The 22,116-nt window shown below is 39.5% G+C and overlaps 25 non-coding genes across 25 annotated transcripts; all 25 read left to right on the top strand.

The window, feature by feature from the left end:
- The first annotated feature begins 899 nt into the window (after positions 1–899).
- Positions 900–972, top strand: TRNAA-AGC (transfer RNA alanine (anticodon AGC)). Its single transcript has one exon. It is a non-coding gene; the product is annotated as a tRNA-Ala (tRNA).
- A 2,564-nt stretch (positions 973–3,536) lies between these two features.
- TRNAK-CUU (transfer RNA lysine (anticodon CUU)) lies at positions 3,537–3,609 on the top strand. The gene has a single exon. It is a non-coding gene; the product is annotated as a tRNA-Lys (tRNA).
- Positions 3,610–3,953: 344 nt separating this feature from the next.
- TRNAA-AGC (transfer RNA alanine (anticodon AGC)) lies at positions 3,954–4,026 on the top strand. The gene has a single exon. It is a non-coding gene; the product is annotated as a tRNA-Ala (tRNA).
- Positions 4,027–4,379: 353 nt separating this feature from the next.
- Positions 4,380–4,452, top strand: TRNAK-CUU (transfer RNA lysine (anticodon CUU)). Its single transcript has one exon. It is a non-coding gene; the product is annotated as a tRNA-Lys (tRNA).
- A 611-nt stretch (positions 4,453–5,063) lies between these two features.
- On the top strand, positions 5,064–5,136 carry TRNAK-CUU (transfer RNA lysine (anticodon CUU)). The gene has a single exon. It is a non-coding gene; the product is annotated as a tRNA-Lys (tRNA).
- Positions 5,137–5,480: 344 nt separating this feature from the next.
- TRNAA-AGC (transfer RNA alanine (anticodon AGC)) lies at positions 5,481–5,553 on the top strand. Its single transcript has one exon. It is a non-coding gene; the product is annotated as a tRNA-Ala (tRNA).
- A 769-nt stretch (positions 5,554–6,322) lies between these two features.
- TRNAA-AGC (transfer RNA alanine (anticodon AGC)) lies at positions 6,323–6,395 on the top strand. The gene has a single exon. It is a non-coding gene; the product is annotated as a tRNA-Ala (tRNA).
- Positions 6,396–6,747: 352 nt separating this feature from the next.
- On the top strand, positions 6,748–6,820 carry TRNAK-CUU (transfer RNA lysine (anticodon CUU)). The gene has a single exon. It is a non-coding gene; the product is annotated as a tRNA-Lys (tRNA).
- Positions 6,821–7,849: 1,029 nt separating this feature from the next.
- Positions 7,850–7,922, top strand: TRNAA-AGC (transfer RNA alanine (anticodon AGC)). The gene has a single exon. It is a non-coding gene; the product is annotated as a tRNA-Ala (tRNA).
- Positions 7,923–8,691: 769 nt separating this feature from the next.
- Positions 8,692–8,764, top strand: TRNAA-AGC (transfer RNA alanine (anticodon AGC)). The gene has a single exon. It is a non-coding gene; the product is annotated as a tRNA-Ala (tRNA).
- Positions 8,765–9,116: 352 nt separating this feature from the next.
- On the top strand, positions 9,117–9,189 carry TRNAK-CUU (transfer RNA lysine (anticodon CUU)). Its single transcript has one exon. It is a non-coding gene; the product is annotated as a tRNA-Lys (tRNA).
- A 1,029-nt stretch (positions 9,190–10,218) lies between these two features.
- TRNAA-AGC (transfer RNA alanine (anticodon AGC)) lies at positions 10,219–10,291 on the top strand. The gene has a single exon. It is a non-coding gene; the product is annotated as a tRNA-Ala (tRNA).
- A 1,037-nt stretch (positions 10,292–11,328) lies between these two features.
- On the top strand, positions 11,329–11,401 carry TRNAK-CUU (transfer RNA lysine (anticodon CUU)). Its single transcript has one exon. It is a non-coding gene; the product is annotated as a tRNA-Lys (tRNA).
- A 344-nt stretch (positions 11,402–11,745) lies between these two features.
- On the top strand, positions 11,746–11,818 carry TRNAA-AGC (transfer RNA alanine (anticodon AGC)). The gene has a single exon. It is a non-coding gene; the product is annotated as a tRNA-Ala (tRNA).
- Positions 11,819–14,114: 2,296 nt separating this feature from the next.
- TRNAA-AGC (transfer RNA alanine (anticodon AGC)) lies at positions 14,115–14,187 on the top strand. The gene has a single exon. It is a non-coding gene; the product is annotated as a tRNA-Ala (tRNA).
- Positions 14,188–14,395: 208 nt separating this feature from the next.
- TRNAK-CUU (transfer RNA lysine (anticodon CUU)) lies at positions 14,396–14,468 on the top strand. The gene has a single exon. It is a non-coding gene; the product is annotated as a tRNA-Lys (tRNA).
- Positions 14,469–16,594: 2,126 nt separating this feature from the next.
- On the top strand, positions 16,595–16,667 carry TRNAK-CUU (transfer RNA lysine (anticodon CUU)). Its single transcript has one exon. It is a non-coding gene; the product is annotated as a tRNA-Lys (tRNA).
- A 344-nt stretch (positions 16,668–17,011) lies between these two features.
- On the top strand, positions 17,012–17,084 carry TRNAA-AGC (transfer RNA alanine (anticodon AGC)). The gene has a single exon. It is a non-coding gene; the product is annotated as a tRNA-Ala (tRNA).
- Positions 17,085–17,436: 352 nt separating this feature from the next.
- Positions 17,437–17,510, top strand: TRNAK-CUU (transfer RNA lysine (anticodon CUU)). The gene has a single exon. It is a non-coding gene; the product is annotated as a tRNA-Lys (tRNA).
- A 612-nt stretch (positions 17,511–18,122) lies between these two features.
- TRNAK-CUU (transfer RNA lysine (anticodon CUU)) lies at positions 18,123–18,195 on the top strand. The gene has a single exon. It is a non-coding gene; the product is annotated as a tRNA-Lys (tRNA).
- Positions 18,196–18,539: 344 nt separating this feature from the next.
- TRNAA-AGC (transfer RNA alanine (anticodon AGC)) lies at positions 18,540–18,612 on the top strand. The gene has a single exon. It is a non-coding gene; the product is annotated as a tRNA-Ala (tRNA).
- Positions 18,613–20,225: 1,613 nt separating this feature from the next.
- Positions 20,226–20,298, top strand: TRNAA-AGC (transfer RNA alanine (anticodon AGC)). The gene has a single exon. It is a non-coding gene; the product is annotated as a tRNA-Ala (tRNA).
- Positions 20,299–20,506: 208 nt separating this feature from the next.
- TRNAK-CUU (transfer RNA lysine (anticodon CUU)) lies at positions 20,507–20,579 on the top strand. The gene has a single exon. It is a non-coding gene; the product is annotated as a tRNA-Lys (tRNA).
- A 331-nt stretch (positions 20,580–20,910) lies between these two features.
- Positions 20,911–20,983, top strand: TRNAA-AGC (transfer RNA alanine (anticodon AGC)). Its single transcript has one exon. It is a non-coding gene; the product is annotated as a tRNA-Ala (tRNA).
- Positions 20,984–21,335: 352 nt separating this feature from the next.
- Positions 21,336–21,408, top strand: TRNAK-CUU (transfer RNA lysine (anticodon CUU)). The gene has a single exon. It is a non-coding gene; the product is annotated as a tRNA-Lys (tRNA).
- Positions 21,409–22,116: the final 708 nt, after the last annotated feature.

The raw sequence follows: 22,116 nt of genomic DNA, 5'->3' as shown, positions 1-22,116 counted from the left end.
GATTAGGTAGGGCATTAGTCAGCGATATTACTCCTATTCAAGTACTAAACAGGCCAACCTGAACTGTAAAACATCCCCTAAGTGGAGGTAAGGCATCAGTTAGGAGTGAACTGAACACTCATGTAATGAGCAATTTGACGTCAAATAAAGTGTCGTAGGCATTAACATTACTTTTGAAATGTTATTCTGAGGGAGCACACAGGGGAATTAGCTCAAATGGTAGAGCGCTCGCTTAGCATGCGAGAGGTAGCGGGATTGATGCCCGCATTCTCCATTCTAAAATGTACATACATTTTATTTTTAACTTGTCATTGCCAAGCTTGTTGCATAGTAAGAACAGATAAATCACAGATGGCTTTCATATATGGTCCACTGAGGGATCTATAAATGATAAGTTCCTTGAAAAACAAGAGTTGAGGAATATCCAGGAACTGGTTTTCTTAATGAAAAACGATCAGTTTGCATACTACTTTAAAGAGGGAGCCCGGCTAGCTCAGTCGGTAGAGCATGAGACTCTTAATCTCAGGTTCGTGGGTTCGTGCCCCACGTTGGGCGAAAACGATTAATTTTTGCAGGATTATTGCATTGGATCTCATAATATGGCAATTAATCTTGCATTAGACATGCAATAACTCCCAAAAATTGTATATCTTTGGTTTCCCATTGGTGGGAAATGTAACTTCAAGATTAGGTAGGGCATTAGTCTAGATTAACATACAGCGATATTACTCCTATTCAAGTACTTAACAGGCCAACCTGAACTGTAAAACATCCCCTAAGTGAAGGTAAGGCATCAGTTAGGAGTGAACTGAACACTCATGTAATGGGCAATTTGACGTCAAATAAAGTGTCGTAGGCATTAACATTACTTTTGAAATGTTATTCTGAGGGAGCACACAGGGGAATTAGCTCAAATGGTAGAGCGCTCGCTTAGCATGCGAGAGGTAGCGGGATCGATGCCCGCATTCTCCATTCTAAAATGTACATACATTTTATTTTTAACTTGTCATTGCCAGGCTTGTTGCATAGTAAGAACAGATAAATCACAGATGGCTTTCATATATGGTCACATCATAACAACTAAAGGGGTTTTATCAAAAGGGTTTAGGTATTCGTTAGCTTGTGAGAGCAATTTGAGTTCTTATGCAATCTCACAATGACATTTCCACAACTTCCATTTCAATTTTGTCTCATTTTACTTGACACTCTGTCCACTGAGGGATCTATAAATGATAAGTTCCTTGAAAAACAAGAGTTGAGGAATATCCAGGAACTGGTTTTCTTAATGAAAAACGATCAGTTTGCATTCTACTTTAAAGAGGGAGCCCGGCAAGCTCAGTCGGTAGAGCATGAGACTCTTAATCTCAGGGTCGTGGGTTTGAGCCCCACGTTGGGCGAAAACAAGTATTTTTTGCAGGATTATTGCATTGGATCTCATAATATGGCAATTAATCTTGCATTAGACATGCAATAACTCCCAAAAATTGTATATCTTTGGTTTCCCATTGGTGGGAAATGTAACTTCAAGATTAGGTAGGGCATTAGTCAGCGATATTACTCCTATTCAAGTACTAAACAGGCCAACCTGAACTGTAAAACATCCCCTAAGTGGAGGTAAGGCATCAGTTAGGAGTGAACTGAACACTCATGTAATGGGCAATTTGACGTCAAATAAAGTGTCGTAGGCATTAACATTACTTTTGAAATGTTATTCTGAGGGAGCACACAGGGGAATTAGCTCAAATGGTAGAGCGCTCGCTTAGCATGCGAGAGGTAGCGGGATTGATGCCCGCATTCTCCATTCTAAAATGTACATACATTTTATTTTTAACTTGTCATTGCCAAGCTTGTTGCATAGTAAGAACAGATAAATCACAGATGGCTTTCATATATGGTCCACTGAGGGATCTATAAATGATAAGTTCCTTGAAAAACAAGAGTTGAGGAATATCCAGGAACTGGTTTTCTTAATGAAAAACGATCAGTTTGCATACTACTTTAAAGAGGGAGCCCGGCTAGCTCAGTCGGTAGAGCATGAGACTCTTAATCTCAGGTTCGTGGGTTCGTGCCCCACGTTGGGCGAAAACGATTAATTTTTGCAGGATTTTTGCATTGGATCTCATAATATGGCAATTAATCTTGCATTAGACATGCAATAACTCCCAAAAATTGTATATCTTTGGTTTCCCATTGGTGGGAAATGTAACTTCAAGATTAGGTAGGGCATTAGTCTAGATTAACATACAGCGATATTACTCCTATTCAAGTACTTAACAGGCCAACCTGAACTGTAAAACATCCCCTAAGTGAAGGTAAGGCATCAGTTAGGAGTGAACTGAACACTCATGTAATGGGCAATTTGACGTCAAATAAAGTGTCGTAGGCATTAACATTACTTTTGAAATGTTATTCTGAGGGAGCACACAGGGGAATTAGCTCAAATGGTAGAGCGCTCGCTTAGCATGCGAGAGGTAGCAGGATCGATGCCCGCATTCTCCATTCTAAAATGTACATACATTTTATTTTTAACTTGTCATTGCCAGGCTTGTTGCATAGTAAGAACAGATAAATCACAGATGGCTTTCATATATGGTCACATCATAACAACTAAAGGGGTTTTATCAAAAGGGTTTAGGTATTCGTTAGCTTGTGAGAGCAATTTGAGTTCTTATGCAATCTCACAATGACATTTCCACAACTTCCATTTCAATTTTGTCTCATTTTACTTGACACTCTGTCCACTGAGGGATCTATAAATGATAAGTTCCTTGAAAAACAAGAGTTGAGGAATATCCAGGAACTGGTTTTCTTAATGAAAAACGATCAGTTTGCATTCTACTTTAAAGAGGGAGCCCGACAAGCTCAGTCGGTAGAGCGTGAGACTCTTAATCTCAGGGTCGTGGGTTTGAGCCCCACGTTGGGCGAAAACGAGTATTTTTTGCAGGATTATTGCATTGGATCTCATAATATGGCAATTAATCTTGCATTAGACATGCAATAACTCCCAAAAATTGTATATCTTTGGTTTCCCATTGGTGGGAAATGTAACTTCAAGATTAGGTAGGGCATTAGTCAGCGATATTACTCCTATTCAAGTACTAAACAGGCCAACCTGAACTGTAAAACATCCCCTAAGTGGAGGTAAGGCATCAGTTAGGAGTGAACTGAACACTCATGTAATGAGCAATTTGACGTCAAATAAAGTGTCGTAGGCATTAACATTACTTTTGAAATGTTATTCTGAGGGAGCACACAGGGGAATTAGCTCAAATGGTAGAGCGCTCGCTTAGCATGCGAGAGGTAGCGGGATTGATGCCCGCATTCTCCATTCTAAAATGTACATACATTTTATTTTTAACTTGTCATTGCCAAGCTTGTTGCATAGTAAGAACAGATAAATCACAGATGGCTTTCATATATGGTCCACTGAGGGATCTATAAATGATAAGTTCCTTGAAAAACAAGAGTTGAGGAATATCCAGGAACTGGTTTTCTTAATGAAAAACGATCAGTTTGCATACTACTTTAAAGAGGGAGCCCGGCTAGCTCAGTCGGTAGAGCATGAGACTCTTAATCTCAGGGTCGTGGGTTTGAGCCCCACGTTGGGCGAAAACGAGTAATTTTTGCAGGATTATTGCATTGGATCTCATAATATGGTAATTAATCTTGCATTAGACATGCAATAACTCCCAAAAATTGTATATCTTTGGTTTCCCATTGGTGGGAAATGTAACTTCAAGATTAGGTAGGGCATTAGTCTAGATTAACATACAGCGATATTACTCCTATTCAAGTACTAAACAGGCCAACCTGAACTGTAAAACATCCCCTAAGTGGAGGTAAGGCATCAGTTAGGAGTGAACTGAACACTCATGTAATGGGCAATTTGACGTCAAATAAAGTGTGGAAGGCATTAACATTACTTTTGAAATGTTATTCTGAGGGAGCACACAGGGGAATTAGCTCAAATGGTAGAGCGCTCGCTTAGCATGCGAGAGGTAGCGGGATCGATGCCCGCATTCTCCATTCTAAAATGTACATACATTTTATTTTTAACTTGTCATTGCCAAGCTTGTTGCATAGTAAGAACAGATAAATCACAGATGGCTTTCATATATGGTCACATCATAACAACTAAAGGGGTTTTATCAAAAGGGTTTAGGTATTCGTTAGCTTGTGAGAGCAATTTGAGTTCTTATGCAATCTCACAATGACATTTCCACAACTTCCATTTCAATTTTGTCTCCTTTTACTTGACACTCTGTCCACTGAGGGATCTATAAATGATAAGTTCCTTGAAAAACAAGAGTTGAGGAATATCCAGGAACTGGTTTTTCTTAATGAAAAACAATCAGTTTGCATTCTACTTTAAAGAGGGAGCGCGGCTAGCTCAGTCGGTAGAGCATGAGACTCTTAATCTCAGGGTCGTGGGTTCGAGCCCCACGTTGGGCGAAAACGAGTAATTTTTGCAGGATTATTGCATTGGATCACATAATATGGCAATTAGTCTTGCATTAGACATGCAATAACTCCCAAAAATTGTATATCTTTGGTTTCCCATTGGTGGGAAATGTAACTTCAAGATTAGGTAGGGCATTAGTCAGCGATATTACTCCTATTCAAGTACTAAACAGGCCAACCTGAACTGTAAAACATCCCCTAAGTGGAGGTAAGGCATCAGTTAGGAGTGAACTGAACACTCATGTAATGGGCAATTTGACGTCAAATAAAGTGTCGTAGGCATTAACATTACTTTTGAAATGTTATTCTGAGGGAGCACACAGGGGAATTAGCTCAAATGGTAGAGCGCTCGCTTAGCATGCGAGAGGTAGCGGGATTGATGCCCGCATTCTCCATTCTAAAATGTACATACTTTTTTTTTTAACTTGTCATTGCCAAGCTTGTTGCATAGTAAGAACAGATAAATCACAGATGGCTTTCATATATGGTCCACTGAGGGATCTATAAATGATAAGTTCCTTGAAAAACAAGAGTTGAGGAATATCCAGGAACTGGTTTTCTTAATGAAAAACGATCAGTTTGCATACTACTTTAAAGAGGGAGCCCGGCTAGCTCAGTCGGTAGAGCATGAGACTCTTAATCTCAGGTTCGTGGGTTCGAGCCCCACGTTGGGCGAAAACGCGTAATTTTTGCAGGATTATTGCATTGGATCTCATAATATGGCAATTAATCTTGCATTAGACATGCAATAACTCCCAAAAATTGTATATCTTTGGTTTCCCATTGGTGGGAAATGTAACTTCAAGATTAGGTAGGGCATTAGTCTAGATTAACATACAGCGATGTTACTCCTATTCAAGTACTAAACAGGCCAACCTGAACTGTAAAACATCCCCTAAGTGGAGGTAAGGCATCAGTTAGGAGTGAACTGAACACTCATGTAATGGGCAATTTGACGTCAAATAAAGTGTGGAAGGCATTAACATTACTTTTGAAATGTTATTCTGAGGGAGCACACAGGGGAATTAGCTCAAATGGTAGAGCGCTCGCTTAGCATGCGAGAGGTAGCGGGATCGATGCCCGCATTCTCCATTCTAAAATGTACATACATTTTATTTTTAACTTGTCATTGCCAAGCTTGTTGCATAGTAAGAACAGATAAATCACAGATGGCTTTCATATATGGTCACATCATAACAACTAAAGGGGTTTTATCAAAAGGGTTTAGGTATTCGTTAGCTTGTGAGAGCAATTTGAGTTCTTATGCAATCTCACAATGACATTTCCACAACTTCCATTTCAATTTTGTCTCATTTTACTTGACACTCTGTCCACTGAGGGATCTATAAATGATAAGTTCCTTGAAAAACAAGAGTTGAGGAATATCCAGGAACTGGTTTTCTTAATGAAAAACGATCAGTTTGCATTCTACTTTAAAGAGGGAGCCCGGCTAGCTCAGTCGGTAGAGCATGAGACTCTTAATCTCAGGTTCGTGGGTTCGTGCCCCACGTTGGGCGAAAACGATTAATTTTTGCAGGATTATTGCATTGGATCTCATAATATGGCAATTAATCTTGCATTAGACATGCAATAACTCCCAAAAATTGTATATCTTTGGTTTCCCATTGGTGGGAAATGTAACTTCAAGATTAGGTAGGGCATTAGTCTAGATTAACATACAGCGATATTACTCCTATTCAAGTACTTAACAGGCCAACCTGAACTGTAAAACATCCCCTAAGTGGAGGTAAGGCATCAGTTAGGAGTGAACTGAACACTCATGTAATGGGCAATTTGACGTCAAATAAAGTGTGGAAGGCATTAACATTACTTTTGAAATGTTATTCTGAGGGAGCACACAGGGGAATTAGCTCAAATGGTAGAGCGCTCGCTTAGCATGCGAGAGGTAGCGGGATCGATGCCCGCATTCTCCATTCTAAAATGTACATACATTTTATTTTTAACTTGTCATTGCCAAGCTTGTTGCATAGTAAGAACAGATAAATCACAGATGGCTTTCATATATGGTCACATCATAACAACTAAAGGGGTTTTATCAAAAGGGTTTAGGTATTCGTTAGCTTGTGAGAGCAATTTGAGTTCTTATGCAATCTCACAATGACATTTCCACAACTTCCATTTCAATTTTGTCTCATTTTACTTGACACTCTGTCCACTGAGGGATCTATAAATGATAAGTTCCTTGAAAAACAAGAGTTGAGGAATATCCAGGAACTGGTTTTCTTAATGAAAAACAATCAGTTTGCATTCTACTTTAAAGAAGGAGCCCGGCTAGCTCAGTCGGTAGAGCATGAGACTCTTAATCTCAGGGTCGTGGGTTCGAGCCCCACGTTGGGCGAAAACGAGTAATTTTTGCAGGATTATTGCATTGGATCTCATAATATGGCAATTAATCTTGCATTAGACATGCAATAACTCCCAAAAATTGTATATCTTTGGTTTCCCATTGGTGGGAAATGTAACTTCAAGATTAGGTAGGGCATTAGTCAGCGATATTACTCCTATTCAAGTACTAAACAGGCCAACCTGAACTGTAAAACATCCCCTAAGTGGAGGTAAGGCATCAGTTAGGAGTGAACTGAACACTCATGTAATGGGCAATTTGACGTCAAATAAAGTGTCGTAGGCATTAACATTACTTTTGAAATGTTATTCTGAGGGAGCACACAGGGGAATTAGCTCAAATGGTAGAGCGCTCGCTTAGCATGCGAGAGGTAGCGGGATTGATGCCCGCATTCTCCATTCTAAAATGTACATACATTTTATTTTTAACTTGTCATTGCCAAGCTTGTTGCATAGTAAGAACAGATAAATCACAGATGGCTTTCATATATGGTCCACTGAGGGATCTATAAATGATAAGTTCCTTGAAAAACAAGAGTTGAGGAATATCCAGGAACTGGTTTTCTTAATGAAAAACGATCAGTTTGCATACTACTTTAAAGAGGGAGCCCGGCTAGCTCAGTCGGTAGAGCATGAGACTCTTAATCTCAGGTTCGTGGGTTCGTGCCCCACGTTGGGCGAAAACGATTAATTTTTGCAGGATTATTGCATTGGATCTCATAATATGGCAATTAATCTTGCATTAGACATGCAATAACTCCCAAAAATTGTATATCTTTGGTTTCCCATTGGTGGGAAATGTAACTTCAAGATTAGGTAGGGCATTAGTCTAGATTAACATACAGCGATATTACTCCTATTCAAGTACTTAACAGGCCAACCTGAACTGTAAAACATCCCCTAAGTGAAGGTAAGGCATCAGTTAGGAGTGAACTGAACACTCATGTAATGGGCAATTTGACGTCAAATAAAGTGTCGTAGGCATTAACATTACTTTTGAAATGTTATTCTGAGGGAGCACACAGGGGAATTAGCTCAAATGGTAGAGCGCTCGCTTAGCATGCGAGAGGTAGCGGGATCGATGCCCGCATTCTCCATTCTAAAATGTACATACATTTTATTTTTAACTTGTCATTGCCAAGCTTGTTGCATAGTAAGAACAGATAAATCACAGATGGCTTTCATATATGGTCACATCATAACAACTAAAGGGGTTTTATCAAAAGGGTTTAGGTATTCGTTAGCTTGTGAGAGCAATTTGAGTTCTTATGCAATCTCACAATGACATTTCCACAACTTCCATTTCAATTTTGTCTCATTTTACTTGACACTCTGTCCACTGAGGGATCTATAAATGATAAGTTCCTTGAAAAACAAGAGTTGAGGAATATCCAGGAACTGGTTTTCTTAATGAAAAACGATCAGTTTGCATTCTACTTTAAAGAGGGAGCCCGGCTAGCTCAGTCGGTAGAGCATGAGACTCTTAATCTCAGGTTCGTGGGTTCGTGCCCCACGTTGGGCGAAAACGATTAATTTTTGCAGGATTATTGCATTGGATCTCATAATATGGCAATTAATCTTGCATTAGACATGCAATAACTCCCAAAAATTGTATATCTTTGGTTTCCCATTGGTGGGAAATGTAACTTCAAGATTAGGTAGGGCATTAGTCTAGATTAACATACAGCGATATTACTCCTATTCAAGTACTTAACAGGCCAACCTGAACTGTAAAACATCCCCTAAGTGGAGGTAAGGCATCAGTTAGGAGTGAACTGAACACTCATGTAATGGGCAATTTGACGTCAAATAAAGTGTGGAAGGCATTAACATTACTTTTGAAATGTTATTCTGAGGGAGCACACAGGGGAATTAGCTCAAATGGTAGAGCGCTCGCTTAGCATGCGAGAGGTAGCGGGATCGATGCCCGCATTCTCCATTCTAAAATGTACATACATTTTATTTTTAACTTGTCATTGCCAAGCTTGTTGCATAGTAAGAACAGATAAATCACAGATGGCTTTCATATATGGTCACATCATAACAACTAAAGGGGTTTTATCAAAAGGGTTTAGGTATTCGTTAGCTTGTGAGAGCAATTTGAGTTCTTATGCAATCTCACAATGACATTTCCACAACTTCCATTTCAATTTTGTCTCATTTTACTTGACACTCTGTCCACTGAGGGATCTATAAATGATAAGTTCCTTGAAAAACAAGAGTTGAGGAATATCCAGGAACTGGTTTTCTTAATGAAAAACAATCAGTTTGCATTCTACTTTAAAGAAGGAGCCCGGCTAGCTCAGTCGGTAGAGCATGAGACTCTTAATCTCAGGGTCGTGGGTTCGAGCCCCACGTTGGGCGAAAACGAGTAATTTTTGCAGGATTATTGCATTGGATCTCATAATATGGCAATTAATCTTGCATTAGACATGCAATAACTCCCAAAAATTGTATATCTTTGGTTTCCCATTGGTGGGAAATGTAACTTCAAGATTAGGTAGGGCATTAGTCAGCGATATTACTCCTATTCAAGTACTAAACAGGCCAACCTGAACTGTAAAACATCCCCTAAGTGGAGGTAAGGCATCAGTTAGGAGTGAACTGAACACTCATGTAATGGGCAATTTGACGTCAAATAAAGTGTCGTAGGCATTAACATTACTTTTGAAATGTTATTCTGAGGGAGCACACAGGGGAATTAGCTCAAATGGTAGAGCGCTCGCTTAGCATGCGAGAGGTAGCGGGATTGATGCCCGCATTCTCCATTCTAAAATGTACATACATTTTATTTTTAACTTGTCATTGCCAAGCTTGTTGCATAGTAAGAACAGATAAATCACAGATGGCTTTCATATATGGTCCACTGAGGGATCTATAAATGATAAGTTCCTTGAAAAACAAGAGTTGAGGAATATCCAGGAACTGGTTTTCTTAATGAAAAACGATCAGTTTGCATACTACTTTAAAGAGGGAGCCCGGCTAGCTCAGTCGGTAGAGCATGAGACTCTTAATCTCAGGTTCGTGGGTTCGTGCCCCACGTTGGGCGAAAACGATTAATTTTTGCAGGATTTTTGCATTGGATCTCATAATATGGCAATTAATCTTGCATTAGACATGCAATAACTCCCAAAAATTGTATATCTTTGGTTTCCCATTGGTGGGAAATGTAACTTCAAGATTAGGTAGGGCATTAGTCTAGATTAACATACAGCGATATTACTCCTATTCAAGTACTTAACAGGCCAACCTGAACTGTAAAACATCCCCTAAGTGAAGGTAAGGCATCAGTTAGGAGAGAACTGAACACTCATGTAATGGGCAATTTGACGTCAAATAAAGTGTCGTAGGCATTAACATTACTTTTGAAATGTTATTCTGAGGGAGCACACAGGGGAATTAGCTCAAATGGTAGAGCGCTCGCTTAGCATGCGAGAGGTAGCGGGATCGATGCCCGCATTCTCCATTCTAAAATGTACATACATTTTATTTTTAACTTGTCATTGCCAGGCTTGTTGCATAGTAAGAACAGATAAATCACAGATGGCTTTCATATATGGTCACATCATAACAACTAAAGGGGTTTTATCAAAAGGGTTTAGGTATTCGTTAGCTTGTGAGAGCAATTTGAGTTCTTATGCAATCTCACAATGACATTTCCACAACTTCCATTTCAATTTTGTCTCATTTTACTTGACACTCTGTCCACTGAGGGATCTATAAATGATAAGTTCCTTGAAAAACAAGAGTTGAGGAATATCCAGGAACTGGTTTTCTTAATGAAAAACGATCAGTTTGCATTCTACTTTAAAGAGGGAGCCCGGCAAGCTCAGTCGGTAGAGCGTGAGACTCTTAATCTCAGGGTCGTGGGTTTGAGCCCCACGTTGGGCGAAAACGAGTATTTTTTGCAGGATTATTGCATTGGATCTCATAATATGGCAATTAATCTTGCATTAGACATGCAATAACTCCCAAAAATTGTATATCTTTGGTTTCCCATTGGTGGGAAATGTAACTTCAAGATTAGGTAGGGCATTAGTCAGCGATATTACTCCTATTCAAGTACTAAACAGGCCAACCTGAACTGTAAAACATCCCCTAAGTGGAGGTAAGGCATCAGTTAGGAGTGAACTGAACACTCATGTAATGAGCAATTTGACGTCAAATAAAGTGTCGTAGGCATTAACATTACTTTTGAAATGTTATTCTGAGGGAGCACACAGGGGAATTAGCTCAAATGGTAGAGCGCTCGCTTAGCATGCGAGAGGTAGCGGGATTGATGCCCGCATTCTCCATTCTAAAATGTACATACATTTTATTTTTAACTTGTCATTGCCAAGCTTGTTGCATAGTAAGAACAGATAAATCACAGATGGCTTTCATATATGGTCCACTGAGGGATCTATAAATGATAAGTTCCTTGAAAAACAAGAGTTGAGGAATATCCAGGAACTGGTTTTCTTAATGAAAAACGATCAGTTTGCATACTACTTTAAAGAGGGAGCCCGGCTAGCTCAGTCGGTAGAGCATGAGACTCTTAATCTCAGGGTCGTGGGTTTGAGCCCCACGTTGGGCGAAAACGAGTAATTTTTGCAGGATTATTGCATTGGATCACATAATATGGCAATTAATCTTGCATTAGACATGCAATAACTCCCAAAAATTGTATATCTTTGGTTTCCCATTGGTGGGAAATGTAACTTCAAGATTAGGTAGGGCATTAGTCTAGATTAACATACAGCGATATTACTCCTATTCAAGTACTTAACAGGCCAACCTGAACTGTAAAACATCCCCTAAGTGGAGGTAAGGCATCAGTTAGGAGTGAACTGAACACTCATGTAATGGGCAATTTGACGTCAAATAAAGTGTGGAAGGCATTAACATTACTTTTGAAATGTTATTCTGAGGGAGCACACAGGGGAATTAGCTCAAATGGTAGAGCGCTCGCTTAGCATGCGAGAGGTAGCGGGATCGATGCCCGCATTCTCCATTCTAAAATGTACATACATTTTATTTTTAACTTGTCATTGCCAAGCTTGTTGCATAGTAAGAACAGATAAATCACAGATGGCTTTCATATATGGTCACATCATAACAACTAAAGGGGTTTTATCAAAAGGGTTTAGGTATTCGTTAGCTTGTGAGAGCAATTTGAGTTCTTATGCAATCTCACAATGACATTTCCACAACTTCCATTTCAATTTTGTCTCATTTTACTTGACACTCTGTCCACTGAGGGATCTATAAATGATAAGTTCCTTGAAAAACAAGAGTTGAGGAATATCCAGGAACTGGTTTTCTTAATGAAAAACAATCAGTTTGCATTCTACTTTAAAGAGGGAGCCCGGCTAGCTCAGTCGGTAGAGAATGAGACTCTTAATCTCAGGGTCGCGGGTTCGAGCCCCACGTTGGGCGAAAACGAGTATTTTTTGCAGGATTATTGCATTGGATCTCATAATATGGCAATTAATCTTGCATTAGACATGCAATAACTCCCAAAAATTGTATATCTTTGGTTTCCCATTGGTGGGAAATGTAACTTCAAGATTAGGTAGGGCATTAGTCAGCGATATTACTCCTATTCAAGTACTAAACAGGCCAACCTGAACTGTACAACATCCCCTAAGTGGAGGTAAGGCATCAGTTAGGAGTGAACTGAACACTCATGTAATGGGCAATTTGACGTCAAATAAAGTGTCGTAGGCATTAACATTACTTTTGAAATGTTATTCTGAGGGAGCACACAGGGGAATTAGCTCAAATGGTAGAGCGCTCGCTTAGCATGCGAGAGGTAGCGGGATTGATGCCCGCATTCTCCATTCTAAAATGTACATACATTTTATTTTTAACTTGTCATTGCCAAGCTTGTTGCATAGTAAGAACAGATAAATCACAGATGGCTTTCATATATGGTCCACTGAGGGATCTATAAATGATAAGTTCCTTGAAAAACAAGAGTTGAGGAATATCCAGGAACTGGTTTTCTTAATGAAAAACGATCAGTTTGCATACTACTTTAAAGAGGGAGCCCGGCTAGCTCAGTCGGTAGAGCATGAGACTCTTAATCTCAGGGTCGTGGGTTCGAGCCCCACGGGGGCGAAAACGAGTAATTTATGCAGGATTATTGCATTGGATCTCATAATATGGCAATTAATCTTGCATTAGACATGCAATAACTCCCAAAAATTGTATATCTTTGGTTTCCCATTGGTGGGAAATGTAACTTCAAGATTAGGTAGGGCATTAGTCTAGATTAACATACAGCGATATTACTCCTATTCAAGTACTAAACAGGCCAACCTGAACTGTAAAACATCCCCTAAGTGGAGGTAAGGCATCAGTTAGGAGTGAACTGAACACTCATGTAATGGGCAATTTGACGTCAAATAAAGTGTCGTAGGCATTAACATTACTTTTGAAATGTTATTCTGAGGGAGCACACAGGGGAATTAGCTCAAATGGTAGAGCGCTCGCTTAGCATGCGAGAGGTAGCGGGATTGATGCCCGCATTCTCCATTCTAAAATGTACATACATTTTATTTTTAACTTGTCATTGCCAAGCTTGTTGCATAGTAAGAACAGATAAATCACAGATGGCTTTCATATATGGTCACATCATAACAACTAAAGGGGTTTTATCAAAAGGGTTTAGGTATTCGTTAGCTTGTGAGAGCAATTTGAGTTCCTATGCAATCTCACAATGACATTTCCACAACTTCCATTTCAATTTTGTCTCCTTTTACTTGACACTCTGTCCACTGAGGGATCTATAAATGATAAGTTCCTTGAAAAACAAGAGTTGAGGAATATCCAGGAACTGGTTTTCTTAATGAAAAACGATCAGTTTGCATTCTACTTTAAAGAGGGAGCCCGGCTAGCTCAGTCGGTAGAGCATGAGACTCTTAATCTCAGGGTCGTGGGTTCGAGCCCCATGGTTGTGCGAAAACGAGTAATTTTTGCAGGATTATTGCATTGGATCTCATAATATGGCAATTAATCTTGCATTAGACATGCAATAACTCCCAAAAATTGTATATCTTTGGTTTCCCATTGGTGGGAAATGTAACTTCAAGATTAGTTAGGGCATTAGTCTAGATTAACATACAGCGATATTACTCCTATTCAAGTACTAAACAGGCCAACCTGAACTGTAAAACATCCCCTAAGTGGAGGTAAGGCATCAGTTAGGAGTGAACTGAACACTCATGTAATGGGCAATTTGACGTCAAATAAAGTGTGGAAGGCATTAACATTACTTTTGAAATGTTATTCTGAGGGAGCACACAGGGGAATTAGCTCAAATGGTAGAGCGCTCGCTTAGCATGCGAGAGGTAGCGGGATCGATGCCCGCATTCTCCATTCTAAAATGTACATACATTTTATTTTTAACTTGTCATTGCCAAGCTTGTTGCATAGTAAGAACAGATAAATCACAGATGGCTTTCATATATGGTCCACTGAGGGATCTATAAATGATAAGTTCCTTGAAAAACAAGAGTTGAGGAATATCCAGGAACTGGTTTTCTTAATGAAAAACGATCAGTTTGCATTCTACTTTAAAGAGGGAGCCCGGCTAGCTCAGTCGGTAGAGCATGAGACTCTTAATCTCAGGGTCGTGGGTTCGAGCCCCACGTTGTGCGAAAACGAGTAATTTGTGCAGGATTATTGCATTGGATCTCATAATATGGCAATTAATCTTGCATTAGACATGCAATAACTCCCAAAAATTGTGTATCTTTGGTTTCCCATTGGTGGGAAATGTAACTTCAAGATTAGGTAGGGCATTAGTCAGCGATATTACTCCTATTCAAGTACTAAACAGGCCAACCTGAACTGTAAAACATCCCCTAAGTGGAGGTAAGGCATCAGTTAGGAGTGAACTGAACACTCATGTAATGGGCAATTTGACGTCAAATAAAGTGTCGTAGGCATTAACATTACTTTTGAAATGTTATTCTGAGGGAGCACACAGGGGAATTAGCTCAAATGGTAGAGTGCTCGCTTAGCATGCGAGAGGTAGCGGGATTGATGCCCGCATTCTCCATTCTAAAATGTACATACATTTTATTTTTAACTTGTCATTGCCAAGCTTGTTGCATAGTAAGAACAGATAAATCACAGATGGCTTTCATATATGGTCCACTGAGGGATCTATAAATGATAAGTTCCTTGAAAAACAAGAGTTGAGGAATATCCAGGAACTGGTTTTCTTAATGAAAAACGATCAGTTTGCATACTACTTTAAAGAGGGAGCCCGGCTAGCTCAGTCGGTAGAGCATGAGACTCTTAATCTCAGGGTCGTGGGTTCGAGCCCCACGGGGGCGAAAACGAGTAATTTATGCAGGATTATTGCATTGGATCTCATAATATGGCAATTAATCTTGCATTAGACATGCAATAACTCCCAAAAATTGTATATCTTTGGTTTCCCATTGGTGGGAAATGTAACTTCAAGATTAGGTAGGGCATTAGTCAGCGATATTACTCCTATTCAAGTACTAAACAGGCCAACCTGAACTGTAAAACATCCCCTAAGTGGAGGTAAGGCATCAGTTAGGAGTGAACTGAACACTCATGTAATGGGCAATTTGACGTCAAATAAAGTGTCGTAGGCATTAACATTACTTTTGAAATGTTATTCTGAGGGAGCACACAGGGGAATTAGCTCAAATGGTAGAGCGCTCGCTTAGCATGCGAGAGGTAGCGGGATTGATGCCCGCATTCTCCATTCTAAAATGTACATACATTTTATTTTTAACTTGTCATTGCCAAGCTTGTTGCATAGTAAGAACAGATAAATCACAGATGGCTTTCATATATGGTCACATCATAACAACTAAAGGGGTTTTATCAAAAGGGTTTAGGTATTCGTTAGCTTGTGAGAGCAATTTGAGTTCCTATGCAATCTCACAATGACATTTCCACAACTTCCATTTCAATTTTGTCTCCTTTTACTTGACACTCTGTCCACTGAGGGATCTATAAATGATAAGTTCCTTGAAAAACAAGAGTTGAGGAATATCCAGGAACTGGTTTTCTTAATGAAAAACGATCAGTTTGCATTCTACTTTAAAGAGGGAGCCCGGCTAGCTCAGTCGGTAGAGCATGAGACTCTTAATCTCAGGGTCGTGGGTTCGAGCCCCATGGTTGTGCGAAAACGAGTAATTTTTGCAGGATTATTGCATTGGATCTCATAATATGGCAATTAATCTTGCATTAGACATGCAATAACTCCCAAAAATTGTATATCTTTGGTTTCCCATTGGTGGGAAATGTAACTTCAAGATTAGGTAGGGCATTAGTCAGCGATATTACTCCTATTCAAGTACTAAACAGGCCAACCTGAACTGTAAAACATCCCCTAAGTGGAGGTAAGGCATCAGTTAGGAGTGAACTGAACACTCATGTAATGGGCAATTTGACGTCAAATAAAGTGTCGTAGGCATTAACATTACTTTTGAAATGTTATTCTGAGGGAGCACACAGGGGAATTAGCTCAAATGGTAGAGCGCTCGCTTAGCATGCGAGAGGTAGCGGGATTGATGCCCGCATTCTCCATTCTAAAATGTACATACATTTTATTTTTAACTTGTCATTGCCAAGCTTGTTGCATAGTAAGAACAGATAAATCACAGATGGCTTTCATATATGGTCCACTGAGGGATCTATAAATGATAAGTTCCTTGAAAAACAAGAGTTGAGGAATATCCAGGAACTGGTTTTCTTAATGAAAAACGATCAGTTTGCATACTACTTTAAAGAGGGAGCCCGGCTAGCTCAGTCGGTAGAGCATGAGACTCTTAATCTCAGGGTCGTGGGTTCGAGCCCCACGTTGGGCGAAAACGAGTAATTTTTGCAGGATTATTGCATTGGATCTCATAATATGGCAATTAATCTTGCATTAGACATGCAATAACTCCCAAAAATTGTATATCTTTGGTTTCCCATTGGTGGGAAATGTAACTTCAAGATTAGGTAGGGGATTAGTCTAGATTAACATACAGCGATATTACTCCTATTCAAGTACTAAACAGGCCAACCTGAACTGTAAAACATCCCCTAAGTGGAGGTAAGGCATCAGTTAGGAGTGAACTGAACACTCATGTAATGGGCAATTTGACGTCAAATAAAGTGTGGAAGGCATTAACATTACTTTTGAAATGTTATTCTGAGGGAACACACAGGGGAATTAGCTCAAATGGTAGAGCGCTCGCTTAGCATGCGAGAGGTAGCGGGATCGATGCCCGCATTCTCCATTCTAAAATGTACTTACATTTTATTTTTAACTTGTCATTGCCAAGCTTGTTGCATAGTAAGAACAGATAAATCACAGATGGCTTTCATATATGGTCACATCATAACAACTAAAGGGGTTTTATCAAAAGGGTTTAGGTATTCGTTAGCTTGTGAGAGCAATTTGAGTTCTTATGCAATCTCACAATGACATTTCCACAACTTCCATTTCAATTTTGTCTCCTTTTACTTGACACTCTGTCCACTGAGGGATCTATAAATGATAAGTTCCTTGAAAAACAAGAGTTGAGGAATATCCAGGAACTGGTTTTCTTAATGAAAAACGATCAGTTTGCATTCTACTTTAAAGAGGGAGCCCGGCTAGCTCAGTCGGTAGAGCATGAGACTCTTAATCTCAGGGTCGTGGGTTCGAGCCCCATGGTTGGGCGAAAACGAGTAATTTTTGCAGGATTATTGCATTGGATCTCATAATATGGCAATTAATCTTGCATTAGACATGCAATAACTCCCAAAAATTGTATATCTTTGGTTTCCCATTGGTGGGAAATGTAACTTCAAGATTAGGTAGGGCATTAGTCAGCGATATTACTCCTATTCAAGTACTAAACAGGCCAACCTGAACTGTAAAACATCCCCTAAGTGGAGGTAAGGCATCAGTTAGGAGTGAACTGAACACTCATGTAATGGGCAATTTGACGTCAAATAAAGTGTCGTAGGCATTAACATTACTTTTGAAATGTTATTCTGAGGGAGCACACAGGGGAATTAGCTCAAATGGTAGAGCGCTCGCTTAGCATGCGAGAGGTAGCGGGATTGATGCCCGCATTCTCCATTCTAAAATGTACATACATTTTATTTTTAACTTGTCATTGCCAAGCTTGTTGCATAGTAAGAACAGATAAATCACAGATGGCTTTCATATATGGTCCACTGAGGGATCTATAAATGATAAGTTCCTTGAAAAACAAGAGTTGAGGAATATCCAGGAACTGGTTTTCTTAATGAAAAACGATCAGTTTGCATACTACTTTAAAGAGGGAGCCCGGCTAGCTCAGTCGGTAGAGCATGAGACTCTTAATCTCAGGGTCGTGGGTTCGAGCCCCACGTTGGGCGAAAACGAGTAATTTTTGCAGGATTATTGCATTGGATCTCATAATATGGCAATTAATGTTGCATTAGACATGCAATAACTCCCAAAAATTGTATATCTTTGGTTTCCCATTGGTGGGAAATGTAACTTCAAGATTAGGTAGGGCATTAGTCTAGATTAACATACAGCGATATTACTCCTATTCAAGTACTAAACAGGCCAACCTGAACTGTAAAACATCCCCTAAGTGGAGGTAAGGCATCAGTTAGGAGTGAACTGAACACTCATGTAATGGGCAATTTGACGTCAAATAAAGTGTGGAAGGCATTAACATTACTTTTGAAATGTTATTCTGAGGGAGCACACAGGGGAATTAGCTCAAATGGTAGAGCGCTCGCTTAGCATGCGAGAGGTAGCGGGATCGATGCCCGCATTCTCCATTCTAAAATGTACTTACATTTTATTTTTAACTTGTCATTGCCAAGCTTGTTGCATAGTAAGAACAGATAAATCACAGATGGCTTTCATATATGGTCACATCATAACAACTAAAGGGGTTTTATCAAAAGGGTTTAGGTATTCGTTAGCTTGTGAGAGCAATTTGAGTTCTTATGCAATCTCACAATGACATTTCCACAACTTCCATTTCAATTTTGTCTCCTTTTACTTGACACTCTGTCCACTGAGGGATCTATAAATGATAAGTTCCTTGAAAAACAAGAGTTGAGGAATATCCAGGAACTGGTTTTCTTAATGAAAAATGATCAGTTTGCATTCTACTTTAAAGAGGGAGCCCGGCTAGCTCAGTCGGTAGAGCATGAGACTCTTAGTCTCAGGGTCGTGGGTTCGAGCCCCATGGTTGGGCGAAAACGAGTAATTTTTGCAGGATTATTGCATTGGATCTCATAATATGGCAATTAATCTTGCATTAGACATGCAATAACTCCCAAAAATTGTATATCTTTGGTTTCCCATTGGTGGGAAATGTAACTTCAAGATTAGGTAGGGGATTAGTCTAGATTAACATACAGCGATATTACTCCTATTCAAGTACTAAACAGGCCAACCTGAACTGTAAAACATCCCCTAAGTGGAGGTAAGGCATCAGTTAGGAGTGAACTGAACACTCATGTAATGGGCAATTTGACGTCAAATAAAGTGTCGTAGGCATTAACATTACTTTTGAAATGTTATTCTGAGGGAGCACACAGGGGAATTAGCTCAAATGGTAGAGCGCTCGCTTAGCATGCGAGAGGTAGCGGGATTGATGCCCGCATTCTCCATTCTAAAATGTACATACATTTTATTTTTAACTTGTCATTGCCAAGCTTGTTGCATAGTAAGAACAGATAAATCACAGATGGCTTTCATATATGGTCACATCATAACAACTAAAGGGGTTTTATCAAAAGGGTTTAGGTATTCGTTAGCTTGTGAGAGCAATTTGAGTTCCTATGCAATCTCACAATGACATTTCCACAACTTCCATTTCAATTTTGTCTCCTTTTACTTGACACTCTGTCCACTGAGGGATCTATAAATGATAAGTTCCTTGAAAAACAAGAGTTGAGGAATATCCAGGAACTGGTTTTCTTAATGAAAAACGATCAGTTTGCATTCTACTTTAAAGAGGGAGCCCGGCTAGCTCAGTCGGTAGAGCATGAGACTCTTAATATCAGGGTCGTGGGTTCGAGCCCCATGGTTGTGCGAAAACGAGTAATTTTTGCAGGATTATTGCATTGGATCTCATAATATGGCAATTAATCTTGCATTAGACATGCAATAACTCCCAAAAATTGTATATCTTTGGTTTCCCATTGGTGGGAAATGTAACTTCAAGATTAGGTAGGGCATTAGTCTAGATTAACATACAGCGATATTACTCCTATTCAAGTACTAAACAGGCCAACCTGAACTGTAAAACATCCCCTAAGTGGAGGTAAGGCATCAGTTAGGAGTGAACTGAACACTCATGTAATGGGCAATTTGACGTCAAATAAAGTGTGGAAGGCATTAACATTACTTTTGAAATGTTATTCTGAGGGAGCACACAGGGGAATTAGCTCAAATGGTAGAGCGCTCGCTTAGCATGCGAGAGGTAGCGGGATCGATGCCCGCATTCTCCATTCTAAAATGTACATACATTTTATTTTTAACTTGTCATTGCCAAGCTTGTTGCATAGTAAGAACAGATAAATCACAGATGGCTTTCATATATGGTCCACTGAGGGATCTATAAATGATAAGTTCCTTGAAAAACAAGAGTTGAGGAATATCCAGGAACTGGTTTTCTTAATGAAAAACGATCAGTTTGCATTCTACTTTAAAGAGGGAGCCCGGCTAGCTCAGTCGGTAGAGCATGAGACTCTTAATCTCAGGGTCGTGGGTTCGAGCCCCACGTTGTGCGAAAACGAGTAATTTTTGCAGGATTATTGCATTGGATCTCATAATATGGCAATTAATCTTGCATTAGACATGCAATAACTCCCAAAAATTGTGTATCTTTGGTTTCCCATTGGTGGGAAATGTAACTTCAAGATTAGGTAGGGCATTAGTCAGCGATATTACTCCTATTCAAGTACTAAACAGGCCAACCTGAACTGTAAAACATCCCCTAAGTGGAGGTAAGGCATCAGTTAGGAGTGAACTGAACACTCATGTAATGGGCAATTTGACGTCAAATAAAGTGTCGTAGGCATTAACATTACTTTTGAAATGTTATTCTGAGGGAGCACACAGGGGAATTAGCTCAAATGGTAGAGCGCTCGCTTAGCATGCGAGAGGTAGCGGGATCGATGCCCGCATTCTCCATTCTAAAATGTACATACATTTTATTTTTAACTTGTCATTGCCAAGCTTGTTGCATAGTAAGAACAGATAAATCACAGATGGCTTTCATATATGGTCACATCATAACAACTAAAGGGGTTTTATCAAAAGGGTTTAGGTATTCGTTAGCTTGTGAGAGCAATTTGAGTTCTTATGCAATCTCACAATGACATTTCCACAACTTCCATTTCAATTTTGTCTCCTTTTACTTGACACTCTGTCCACTGAGGGATCTATAAATGATAAGTTCCTTGAAAAACAAGAGTTGAGGAATATCCAGGAACTGGTTTTCTTAATGAAAAACGATCAGTTTGCATTCTACTTTAAAGAGGGAGCCCGGCTAGCTCAGTCGGTAGAGCATGAGACTCTTAATCTCAGGGTCGTGGGATCGAGCCCCATGTTGGGCGGAGTAATTGTTGCAGGATTATTGCATTGGATCTCATAATATGGCAATTAATCTTGCATTAGACATGCAATAACTCCCAAAAATTGTATATCTTTGGTTTCCCATTGGTGGGAAATGTAACTTCAAGATTAGGTAGGGCATTAGTCAGCGATATTACTCCTATTCAAGTACTAAACAGGCCAACCTGAACTGTAAAACATCCCCTAAGTGGAGGTAAGGCATCAGTTAGGAGTGAACTGAACACTCATGTAATGGGCAATTTGACGTCAAATAAAGTGTCGTAGGCATTAACATTACTTTTGAAATGTTATTCTGAGGGAGCACACAGGGGAATTAGCTCAAATGGTAGAGCGCTCGCTTAGCATGCGAGAGGTAGCGGGATTGATGCCCGCATTCTCCATTCTAAAATGTACATACATTTTATTTTTAACTTGTCATTGCCAAGCTTGTTGCATAGTAAGAACAGATAAATCACAGATGGCTTTCATATATGGTCACATCATAACAACTAAAGGGGTTTTATCAAAAGGGTTTAGGTATTCGTTAGCTTGTGAGAGCAATTTGAGTTCCTATGCAATCTCACAATGACATTTCCACAACTTCCATTTCAATTTTGTCTCCTTTTACTTGACACTCTGTCCACTGAGGGATCTATAAATGATAAGTTCCTTGAAAAACAAGAGTTGAGGAATATCCAGGAACTGGTTTT

This window comes from Lissotriton helveticus, chromosome 1_2 (genome assembly GCF_964261635.1).
Source record: "Lissotriton helveticus chromosome 1_2, aLisHel1.1, whole genome shotgun sequence".
In the NCBI taxonomy this organism is placed as follows: Eukaryota; Metazoa; Chordata; class Amphibia; order Caudata; family Salamandridae; genus Lissotriton; species Lissotriton helveticus.
The sequence above is the reverse complement of the archived record's forward strand: the minus strand, read 5'-3'. Positions and strand labels throughout refer to the sequence as shown.